The sequence below is a fragment of the Brienomyrus brachyistius genome, chromosome 4, assembly GCF_023856365.1.
Source record: "Brienomyrus brachyistius isolate T26 chromosome 4, BBRACH_0.4, whole genome shotgun sequence".
In the NCBI taxonomy this organism is placed as follows: domain Eukaryota; kingdom Metazoa; phylum Chordata; class Actinopteri; order Osteoglossiformes; family Mormyridae; genus Brienomyrus; species Brienomyrus brachyistius.
The window spans coordinates 25,402,183-25,414,749 of record NC_064536.1 but is presented as its reverse complement, the minus strand read 5'-3'; the positions used below and the strand labels follow the sequence as shown (position 1 = coordinate 25,414,749).

General features: G+C 43.8%; 1 protein-coding gene across 1 annotated transcript in view; it reads right to left on the bottom strand.

Moving 5' to 3' along the window:
• The window catches only part of LOC125739881 (NACHT, LRR and PYD domains-containing protein 12-like), a 71,737-nt gene extending 60,193 nt beyond the window's left edge, over positions 1-11,544 (bottom strand). The window contains exon 1 of the mRNA XM_049010414.1: positions 11,492-11,544. The gene's annotated coding sequence lies outside the window, so the exon portion shown is untranslated. The remainder of the gene's footprint in view (positions 1-11,491) is intronic.
• Positions 11,545-12,567: the final 1,023 nt, after the last annotated feature.

Sequence of the window (12,567 nt, the reverse complement as noted above, 5' to 3'; positions counted from 1 at the left end):
GCCATATGATAATAAACCTGTCAATTTTCAGGTATGGCAGTTCACGGTTAGAAACCTGCTTGTTGTTATGTCTCCTGTTAAGCAGTTATTACATACGGCAATGCCCGTGTCTTATGGAAGGCCATTTGGGACTTAGCGTCTACTTTGACGTCCATGTCAACACGTCAAACAAATTACGTCTTAACGCGTACATTATTTATGTGTTAAGCCATTCGGACGTATTAACACATCTTAAAACTATGGAAGGCCATTTGGGACTTGACGTCTACTTTGACGTCTGTGTTAACACGTAAAAACAAATTACGTCTTAAAACGTACATTATTTATGTGTTAAGCCGTTTGGACGTCTTAATATGTCTTAAAACTACGTGTTAACGCGGCCAATTTCAACGTTTTAAGTGGTTTAAAATTGGATGCTACCACTTTATCAGTTTTTGAGGGGAAGCCCTGCAGACAGTCATTGCAAGAAGAGAAAAATGTTCCTCGGTCACTAGATAATGACCTCAGGTAGCTGATTGACTGTCACTGCCTGATCCGTTCCATGTTTTTGCAGTTTTTTTTTTTATTGTTAGATTTCTTTAAAATACGTGGGAAAAAATAAACAATGCAATCACAGAATAATTATTTCGCATCTTAAAATCGTTTAATACTGCAGCACAGGAAAAATACATAGAAAAGTATGACAAGCTGTTTTAACATTTAATTGCTAGACTGGATATGTATTGCAGATATCCATCCATCCATTTTCCAAACCGCTTATCCTACTGGGTCGCGGGGGGTCCGGAGCCTATCCCGGAAGCAATGGGCACGAGGCAGGGAACAACTCTGGATGGGGGGCCAGCCCATCGCAGGGCACACTCACACACCATTCACTCTCACATGCACACCTACGGGCAATTTAGCAATTCCAATTAGCCTCAGCATGTTTTTGGACTGTGGGGGGAAACCGGAGTACCCGGAGGAAACCCCACGACGACATGGGGAGAACATGCAAACTCCACACACATGTGACCCAGGCGGAGACTGGTGTCCAAGCACCAGGTGTGAGGCAACAGTGCTAACCACTGCACCACCATGCCGCCCCTATTGCAGATATCTCTAATTCAATTCTTCCTAGTCAAAAAGAACATTTCAGATATCTGTTCTGTCAGTTTGTGTGAGCCCGCGATTCACCCCTCCAACAAATGGACTGTGCCGAATACAGCATGGGATCCTGGCGTGTCCCCAGTTATTGTGTAAATGACCCGCCGCTTGCGCCTCACCGTCCGGCGTCTGTTTCCCCGTTATAGTTTGTTCGTTGCCCCTGGTAATCATTTTAAGGAGCTGTAGTAAAAGGGCGTCTTCGCTCTTTAAAGGAGCCTCATTGTCAATCGCTGCCGCGATGCATCGGTCTGCCAGTTATGACAGTATGTAAATTTAGTGTCATTGTGATACATGTAGTTATAGGAGTGAAGTTAATTTACCAGGGAGTGCTGTTTAATTATGTTAAATATTAAATAAAATGCTTGAAGCAGGACATTAATAGGAAGCCTTAATTGCCATTATACAGGTATACAGAAAATACAATACATAGACAGAAATATATATAATGTACATATACATGGGAGGGGAACCCCCCCCCCCCACCCCAATCCCCTTGAGGATTACATTTCATTACATTTTAATATGAGGGAAAAACATTTTCCAAAAAGTCATTTTCCATGTTTGTTCAGCTTGAAAAACCCAGTAACTTATTTCTGTCTAACATACGTCACACTTCAGACACAGTAAAAAGGGTTATACTGGTTAAAAAGCAGAGATTTTACCTTTTTGCCACGGAGAAGCAGCGACATGTGAAACTCTAATAAGGTAAAAATGATTCCTCCAGCACACAGTGAGCTATCCCAGCATGCACAGTGACACGGGGGAGTTTGGATAAATAAAAAACCCTGGATAGAGGGGTTCAGTGAATGAGGAGGTGAAGCTGTACAGGAGGGTCAGTCCATCAGAGGAGACTCTGTAGAAGGACAGAGTACCAGCCGCCCGGTCCAGATACACTCCTACTCTGCGGTAGTCTGAGGGCTCTATGGGTATGGCAGTCCGTTTATTATTGTGCCAGACAGAGTAACTGTCAGGAGAGCAGCTCAGCATCCATGACTTGTCATTGGCTCCAAGCTGACAGTCATAACTGTTTCCTTTCCTCCCGATTCCTTTATAAGTCACTCCTATCATGGCTTGAAATCCACTCCACTCAGCCTCCCAGTAACAGCGACCAGTCAGACTCTCTCTGCACAGAACTTGGAACCACCAGTCAAATCTCTCTGGATGATCAGGATATGGCTGCTCTGCCCCCCATGTCACCTTCCTGTTCCCCTCTGACAGAGACAGGAATCTGTATGCAGTGTTGGGGTCCAGCGTCGGCTGGCAGGAGTCTGTAGGCAAGAGGAAGAGCGATTAATCCCATGACGAAGCCCAGCATCTCCATCATTATCACTGTCACACCTCACACACTCACTAACACAGAACTCGCTCCAATACACACATTTTATTCCCAATATACTCATGTAGCCGCCCGAGTCTGCGGCGCTCCGGCTGCCCCCTGCGCTGTGAGACACGCCGCGCTGAGACTCGCTGGGGACCCAACTGCACTTTAGCCTGCGCTCTATTATTCTGTATGATACATAAAATATAAAAACAGCACAGCGTCCTCTAATGAAGCAGGAATTGAAATATGTGAAAAAGCTCTGGAAATGTCGGACTCCGGCGCGACGCTGGCGGGAAAACGCACCGAAATGTTGTGCGTTCTAAATTAACAGGCTTAATTATGGGTGTAAATTACTCGGGGATGGGAGGGGGGTTCTAACCCCCCGAATAATCATGTCTCCCCCAAAATGAGCGGAGACCTCAACCCCCCCCGTAAAGTGTTTGTTTGTTCACAGATGCTATTTATACTTAACCTTCGGATTATCTTAGCTTTCTGTTCCTATCTTTTGTTAAACGGGTGCCGACCCGTGTGTTAAATCAGCCATAAAATACCCCCAGAACAATTATTTATCATCCAGTTTGTTTCTTACCTCTTGGTTACTTTGTTAGGCTTCCTTATCCATGAAAAGATCAGTTTTAATATTTTTGACGTGGCTTCCTGTACCTTTCTTTTGACAGTATACCTCTCGTATTCAATAAAAAAAAAATATGGTAAAATAAACCTCAAGTGAATTATACAAATAAACTGAATTGGTCTTACCTTGCCTTATATGTCTGGCCATGCCTTGCCTAGTGATGATTTTTTATTTATTTATTCATTTTGTTTAAATAGAGGTTCCTGATGCAGTACACAAATTTATGTGGTGCATTTTACACTTAAAATCAGGTTGGTGCCGACCCCAACACCACAGGAAGGTTAAGAAATCAGTCATGTATGAACCCAACCGCAGCAGCATGTTTAGAAAAATAACTGATGAATTAATAATCTATTTGGTGATGTCTGTTTTGTCTTTCACCTTTGAATGTTGTCTAAAATGACACACAGGGAAACTCACCAAAACATAAACGTGGAAATCTATCTACATAGAGTGCAAAAAAAGGACTCATTTTAAATACTGCATGAAAACAATTATAAAGCAGTGTTAATGCTATTATTAATAAAGACATGCTGTTTTGTCTTCTTGATTATAAATAATTACGGCAGGATAGCTGTGCACGATCTTTATTGAATGACACGGAGGATATCTTGTACTCCACACAGGTAGGTAGAACTACTCCGACTGACTCTCAGCGAGTATGCATAAACAGATCAGGTGCACATTAACCAATCAACATAAAGCTTCTATCAAACATGTATACATCATTTGAATAATCAATTCCGTGTCTAACAAATTATGCAATATATTCTGCACGAATATTACACTTGCAAACAAACTTACATTTCTGTATCCCTGGTATGGTCCTGCACTCTCCACTGTGATCCACACTATAGGAGAAGCAGAATGACATAGTGCTGCTGTATCCATTTATTTATTGGTGCCTATTCCTCACATACATGCATAAGTATCTGCAGCGTGTCAGACACACGATCTCTACTCACTTCAGCTTCTCCAGTTTACAGCTGGGATCCTCCAGTAGAGCAGAGAGCAGCTTCACTCCTGAGTCTCCTGGGTGATTGTAGCTCAGGTCCAGCTCTCTCAGATGTGAGGGGTTTGACCTTAGAGCTGAATGCAGGAAAGTACAGCCTCCCTCTGTGACTCTACAGCCTGACAGCCTATAGAAAGGAAATCATCAAATTTTGGACAAAATACAGCGGCGTACAAATGGCAACGATTCTTCAGAATGCCAGTGCTGATGTGCCCAAAGCGACCAGCGACTGACCTGGACCCACCAGACAAACAGCCCATCAGCACCTCCCCCTTTTCCTCCATCCCTGTTCTTCCTGTTCCTGATAAAAAGCTGCCATTCGGGGGTAATATTCTGTACCCAGGTTTGCCTGTTTGTCTCTGTTCCTGCGGCTGCCATACAAAGTCCACTGAATCTCATCTTTTAGCCCCACTGACTGTGTAGTAACAGACATCAGTGATCAGCTCAGTTCAAAATTAAACTATTCAGTGACGGTGACCCACTGCACGAAACTTAGAACAACTGGACTCCCTGGACTCCTGCCACAAGAAGAGCACTGATGGCAGAGAGGATGAGGCCCTGGGGTGACGCCAAGAGCAAACGGTGTGATGTCACAGGTGCAGGAAAGTCGACTAAACCCCAAAGGGTGACGATCAGCACCAAGGCACTGGACAGAAACCGCTAGATCCCCACAGTCAGCTGCAGAAACACCCGTGAGGAAAAAAGCGTAAATATATACCTACTTAGTGGGAATTAAATGGTATGAGTGCAGCAGTTCACTTGTCTGACTTTCCTTGTAGCCACAGAAACACTTTATAATATTAAAGTACTAGTTTAGTATTGGGGCGGCATGGTGGTGCAGTGGTTAGTACTGTTGCCTCACACCTCTGTGACCCGGGTTAGAGTCTCCGCCTGGGTTACATGTGTGTAGAGTTTGCATGTTCTCCCCATGTCGTCGTGGGGTTTCCTCCGGGTACTCCGGTTTCCCCCCACAGTCCAAAAACATGCTGAGGCTAATTGGAGTTACTAAATTGCCCATAGGTCTGCGTGTGAGAGTGAATGGTGTGTGAGTGTGCCCTGCGATGGGCTGGCCCCCCATCCTGGGTTGTTCCCTGCCTCGTGCCCATTGCTTCCGGGATAGACTCCGGACCCCCCGCGACCCAGTAGGATAAGCGGTTTGGAAAATGGATGGATGGATAGTTTAGTATTTATACTGTCAAACTGGACTGACCTCAGTATCTCCAGCTTACAGTGTGAATCCCCCAGTCCAGCAGAGAGCAGCTTCACTCCTGAATCCTGCAGGTCATTGTTACTCAGGTCCAGCTCTCTCAGGGGTGAGGAGTTTGATCTGAGAGTTAAAGCCAATGTATCACAGCATGACTCTGTGAGATTACAGCTATTCAGCCTGGAAAAAGAAAACATGTTAAGACACAGACACATGTATAACCTACAGTGTTAATAGTACTGACAGCAACATTAAAAGAAGCTAGCAGCACAGGCCACTGCGGGGCTCAGAGGGGGAATGGGGGGGGGGGAGCAGTTGCCACCTTAGTGCCCCCATGGCTGACAAAACATCACTAAATTTCTCTATGGAATGGTGAAAATGCCACTATTAGCTGCCCATCGCACAATTTAGCACCATCTAGGATGCCCCCTTCATGGGAGATGGTGCCTTACAGAGCAAGAAGATGAAATGAAGTGTATTAATGAGAGCTCTTCTAGTGCAGAGAATGTGATGTAGTGCCCTATAGTATAAGGTGCACTTGGTCTAGACAATGGTCTAAATGTCTAATGGAAGAAGCTACCATTATGAAGAGATCTTCTAGTGGAGGCTATGTGATGTGGTGCCCTATAAGGTGCCTATATAATGCTACGAGCGGTCCATATGTGTATCCTTTCAATAAAAAATGATACTAGACCAACCTATCCCGGGCCATCAGAGCGGCAAAGTATGCAAATGCTCAGAGAATCCATGGTCACTTCCAAAACACTGAGGACGTACGACACATGTGGCAGGTCATCTAAGTCATCACCCACTACAGGGCATCTGGGCCGTCACCCACTACAGGGCATCTGGGCCATCACCCACTACAGGGCATGTGGGCCGTCACCCACTACAGGGCATCTGGGCCGTCACCCACTACAGGGCATGTAGGCCATCACCCACTACAGGGCATGTAGGCCATCACCCACTACAGGGCATGTGGGCCGTCACCCACTATAGGGCATCTGAGCCATCACCCACTACAGGTCATGTCCACCTGCCTGTGACAGTGAGACCTCTCTTCCAGATGTGCTGAATCACATCTATGCACAGTTTGAAGCACAGAATGAATGGCGGCAAGGAAGATCAGCCCTCCCCTCAATGACCAGGTACTCCGCATGATGCATCTTTTCACCTCCACCATCTTACTGTCCATGAAACTCAGACACATACACAAGTGAGAGAAAGTTTGGGGGTAACAGCAAAGGGTTGGCCAGTATTCAGCGTCTCTGCAGTGACTGGCATTAAGGGACTTGCTCAAGGGGACCAGTGATGACATCACCCTGCCGGCCAGGAGATCTGAACCAACAGCCTTCCACTCGTGGGCACTGAGTTAAAACCCAAAGAGTCACGTACCACACCCAGTATTTTCAGAAATTCTTCTTCCGGTGTCCAGAACTGAAGTGGTTTGCCCAGTATTAAGACAAAATGGAACATTCTGTGAAATTCTGGCTCTTGGCTGTTTTTCACACAAAGGACAGTTATGGAAAACTGGTCACTTTTGCAAAACTAGACGTGTTGTCACATCATTAAGCAGGAGCAGCTGAGCCCAGCAGAGGGTGCCAGTGAGCAGCCAGAGACAACAGTTTTCTCTACACTCCCAGCTTTGGGGTCCATCATATGAACACACCTGCTGACAATAACACTCACATAGCATTTCTATGGAGCTGGTGTGTGGCTCAGCAGGCTAAGCCTCTGGACCTGTGGTCAGAAGACTGATGGTTCAAGATTAGGCAGAATAGTCACATGTCTGTGGACCCATAAAGGCCCTTAAACCTCCAGTTCCAGGGGTTTTGGACGCCAGCCAACCCTGTACTGTGACCCATGAGCTTGTTCTCCCTGTAAATGTGTCTGTGTCTCTCATGGAGAGTGAGAAGAGAAGCATAGCAATATACCTGTAGTTGTGCATATAAAGGATCATTTCACTTGTAAACCCTGCAGATAAAAAGCCCTCTTTGTTTCTATAGCAGGTTAGGATGCTGTTCCAGTTATCAGAAGGCAAAGTGAATGTTAGTGTCACTTTCGGGTTTTTTACTACATCACTACCTTCAGTCATTATAAAATGCGTTCAGAATATCGAAAAACAAATCTAGTCAAGTTATTAATCAATGATGAGGTAGAAATTGTATGTTTGATATATTTCAAACAATGCTAATGTATTACTGCTAGACAAGACATGTTTTTACATCCACTCATCACTTACAGAGCTGTCTTGGATGTCTTGACCACAGGCAACAACCTCCAGTGCTCATTATCTGATCTGAAGAATTTCTTCAAATCAAACACACCTGGTTCCTCATCTGACATCAGTAACACAAAGGCCAGAGCTGAATACTGTGCAGGTGAGAGGTCTGCTGCTGAAAGACTTCCTGAATTCAGGTATCTTTGTGCCTCCACTACTAGAGAATTGTCACCCAGTTCATTCAGACAGTGGAACAGGTTGATGGTCCTTTCTGGAGATAAATTCTTCTTTATTTTCCCCTTGATGTATTCAGCTGTTTTCTCAATGTTATGTGAGCTGAATCTTCTCTGTCCCAGTAGCCTTTCTAACAGAGTCTTACTGGAGTCTGTTGAAAGGCCCAGGAGGAAGCGGAGGTAGAGGTCCAAGTGTCCATTCTTGCTCTTTAATGCCTGATCCACTGCAGTCTTCAGTAGGTTACCTGATGACTTTGATAGAAAGACGTATAAAGCAGCGAGATACTCCTGGATGCTCAGATGCACAAAGCAGTAAACCTTTGTCCGATACAACCCATATTCCTCCTTAAAGACTTCTGTGCACACTCCAGAGTAAACTGAAGCTTCTCTGACGTCAAGGTCACTCTGTTCCAGATCTTTCTCATAAAAGATAAGATTGCATTTCTCAAGGTTATGAAAAGCCAGTTTACCAAGTTTTAGAAGGAGGCGTCTAATATCATTAGTTTCATTCTTTTTCATCAATCCATCCTTCAGTTTCCTGTACCAGCTTGACACAGAGGTCTGGGGTCTATACCTGTTTTTAATTAATTCTGTCTGAAAGATCAGGAAGTGTGTGTACATTTGAGTCAGAGTCTTTGGAATTTCTCCACTGCCAGTTTCGGTAAAAAGACTTTCAAGGACAGAGGCTGAAATCCAGCAAAACACAGGTATGTGGCACATGATGAAGAGGCTCTTTGATGATTTCACATGTGTGATAATCCTTTCAGCCAGGTTTTCATCATTAAATCTCTTCCTGAAATACTCCTCCTTCTGGGCATCACTGAACCCTCGTATCTCTGTCACCTGGTCGATGTACTCAGGAGGTATCTGACTGGTTGCTGCTGGCCGGGAGGTTATCCAGAGGAGAGCGGATGGAAGCAGATTCCCCTTAATGAGGTGCGTCAACAGCACATCCAGTGATGTTTTCTTTGTTACATCAGACCAGGTCTCATTGTTCTGAAAATCTAAAGGAAGGCGACACTCATCCAGACCGTCAAAGATGAACATGACTTTGCACCTAAACAGCTCAGTAGATTGAATTGACTTTAGTTCTGAATAAAAGTGGTGAATCACTTGAATCAGACTGAATTCACCTTCAAGCAAATTCAGGTTCCGGAAAGGAAGAGCAAATATGAAGTGAATGTCCTGGTTTGCTTGTCCTTCTGCCCAGTCTAGAATAAATTTATGCACAGAGACTGTTTTCCCAACGCCTGCAACCCCTTTAGTGAGTACAGTTCTGATAGGTGTCTCACGCCCACATAAGGGTTTAAATATATCATTGCACTTGACTGTAGTATCTTCTGTTCGCCTTTTCGTGGATGCTGTTTCAATCTGTCTCACTTCATGTTCATCATTGACTCCTCCAGTTCCTCCTTTAGTTATGTAGAGTTCTGTGTAAATCTCTTTGAGAAGTGTTGACTGTCCTTCCTTAGCTTTCCCTTCAAATACACACTCATATTTCTTCTTCAGGTTACATTTGATTCTGTGCAACATGAGTTCCCCTGAAGAAATATAGGAGGAAAATGAACAATTTCTCAAGAAGTGCCTGACCAGTATGAGAGGACTAATATAAACACACACACATGCACACACACACACGCACATACACACACAGATGTTTTTCACTATTTCCCTGTGATGAATGAAACTTTAAGTTTCGCATTTATTTCTGAAACACAACATACATGGAGGTAATAACATAAATCTCTCACTTTTCTCCAACATGTCACCCAGCTCGCTTACTACTTGGTTACCTAAAATTAGAAAGAATTTCAAATTAATTTCTATCTTCAACATCAGTTTGTAAGAAACTGTTCATCATTTCCCATATAATGCTATATAATATACGCATTTAAGAGCTTAAAAAGGTTACATTTTATATGAAAAACAAGAAAGGTTAAAAATATAATTACACTTCTGCAGGTCTTCCTTCAGTCTCTCAGCAAGGTCATTCAGGGTCATATTCTTCAGGATTTCTAGTGTGACTTCAAGAGCACCAGCTTCCCTGTAGGAACTTATCATCATGTCGGCGAGGTCTGTTCTATCCAAGTGCTTCACCTGACCCCTGGGAAGGGGCTTTAACTCATTATACTTTGTGTGACTCAGTCTCCATTTAAACTTCTTCAGCTCTTCATCATCAAGTTCTTCCAGATATTCCAGCAAGAGGTTAGCAAGTGAGTTCTGAGTGTGCAGAATGTCAGAAGTGAGTACATGAGATCTCACAGACCTGTTTATGGTCACTCACACACATGTGCTGAACTTTCCCTTAACAGAAGTCAGTTTTCCTGCTCACTGTCTAATGTGGCTGCTGAAGACACCTGATATGATTTATTTCATTATTATAATAAGCATGTCTGCGTTTATTTTCTTCCATTATTATTAACCTTTATTTAACCAGGTTAGTCTCACTGATTTTAAAAATATCTTTTAAAAGAGAGACCTGTGCAATATAAACAGTTTAAAGTTAAGACCCAATAGAGCATATTAATAAAATAGGGTCAGAGTCAAAACAGACTGCAAACATCATGATAAGGCAGCATCCAATATAATTATACATATTTTAGATGAAGTTACTCTGTTACAGTACGTCTGTAACATTTGCTGCAGGGCGGTACGGTACGGAAGTAGCCTGGGGACGAGCTCTGCGGAGAGGGAGTTTTTTGTCTGCTACTTTCAGCAACCTTCAGCTTAAGCTTCCCTGCCTTTCAGTGTCTGGTATTTATGGACAAAATGCATCAAATGCCGAAATACTGTAGCCAAACCTCTTGGTGAGCCATTGCTTAGATGTTTATGGCTGTAAAGAAACCAGTTCCCGTGTATCACAGCCTGACCCTGTAATAAAAACCAAAAGTAATGTTAGCTTTATATTCAAAAGTAAGTTACCAGCTGTAATATCTTACAACCAAAGCAAACTGGTCAGTTATTACTCACACAGGCAGTTTGCAGTCACAGGCAGAGACGTCCACTGACCATTTGGACTCATAGCTATGGGCCATATTTCACCCTGTGCTGAAGTCCTAAAAGGGTATAACCGTTACACTGCATGTTCCTTCAGTATTCAATGGGCACTTTGGAAATGAAACTATACGCTTTTGTATCAATGCATTTAGTGCTTGAAGTGGGTCAGTACTCACAGGTATGCAGTACCAGCACCTCTTTGTTTGTCTCTTCAGAGTACAGACACCTCACAATATCTGCTGAGAGTCCTGGCACCTGAAACTGAATGACTATAGAATAGAATAGAATAGAATAGAATAGAAGCATTACTGTCATTCTATATAAAATACACAACAAAACTAGTCGTGCTGCTCCTGTTCAATGCAATAAAGAATAGAAACACAGTCAAACAAATTAATATTTGGTGTTTTTACATGTAAAAAACAGCTAACAGAGGCAAGCAGCAAAAATCAATCCTTCTGGAGAATAAAATGAATAGAAATGGATCAGTATTATTAAACTGGTTTTTGTAATCAGTAAAGACTAACATTATACGTGAATTACTTTTTGTTCTTGTCCAGTAATCTTATGGTCCAAGGGAAGACACTGTCCTTGAGTCTGAATGAGCGTGTTTTGATGGACCTGTAGCAGCTACCAGAGGGCAGCAGGTTAATCTAGTGGTGTGTGGGATGGGCAGAGTCTCGGAGGATGTTTTATTGATAGTTTTTTGGGCTTTGAGTTTCTAACCTTCTAGAGGACTGTCCTCTCTGCAGATGAGCCCCCAGCATACCACACTGTAATGCAGTACACTAGTCTCGGAGGATGTTTTATTGATGGTTTTTTGAGTTTCTAACCTTCTAGAGGACTGTCCTCTTCGCAGATGAGCCCCCGGCATACCACACAGTAACGCTGTACGCCAGCATACCACACTCTAATGTAGATGTATCTGATGGCTGAGTGATCAAAGGCCACAAGCAGCTTCTGATCCAGGTTGTTTATTCTGAGTCACTGCTGTGCCTTCTTAGCAAGTGACGAGGTGCAGGTAGACCAGGAGAGCTTCTCAGAGATGTGTATCTTCAGGAATTTGATGATGGGGACCGAAGGAGGGAGGGAGGCTGGCATTGATATAATGAGCAACCACCCCCTCAAAGCACTTCATCACCACTGAGGTGAGAGCGATTGGCCTGTAATCGTTGAGGTAAGTTATGTCAGAGTTTTTTAGGACAGGGATGATGGTGGATGACCTCAAGCAGAGAGGGATGGTGAGTTGGGATAAGCAGAGATTGAAGATCTTGGTGAGGATACCAGAGAGCTGATAAGCACACGCTTTAAGTACTTTCCCTGATCCTCTGTCATGAGCAGCAACTTTCCTTGGCTTGACATGCCTGAGTGCACATCTCACTTGGTGAAGAAGCTGTTTAGCTCCTCTGCTCATTAGGCGTCTGCATTAACAGTAGCGATGTTACTGCCCTTGAACTTTGTGATCTGCTGTATTCCCTGCCACACCCGTCATGGTTGCTGTCTGTGAAGTGGTCCTCTATTTTCTGTTTATGTGCCATCTTGGCAGCTTTGATGCCCTTCCTCAGGTCAGCTCTTCCTGTGCAGTACTGTACCCTGTCCCCTGTCCTGAAGGCAGTGTCATGGTTCCTGATAATTGAGTGGGCTTTTCTCATCATCCAGGGTTTATGATTTGGAAAAACCTGGGCGGGTTTGTTGACAGTGACATTGTCGGAACAGCTTGCAATGTAAAAGAGTTTGTGTGTCCTGTTCTAAGTCCTGATATTCAACAAGACCCCACTCATCCTGTGTAGCACCCTTGGGCA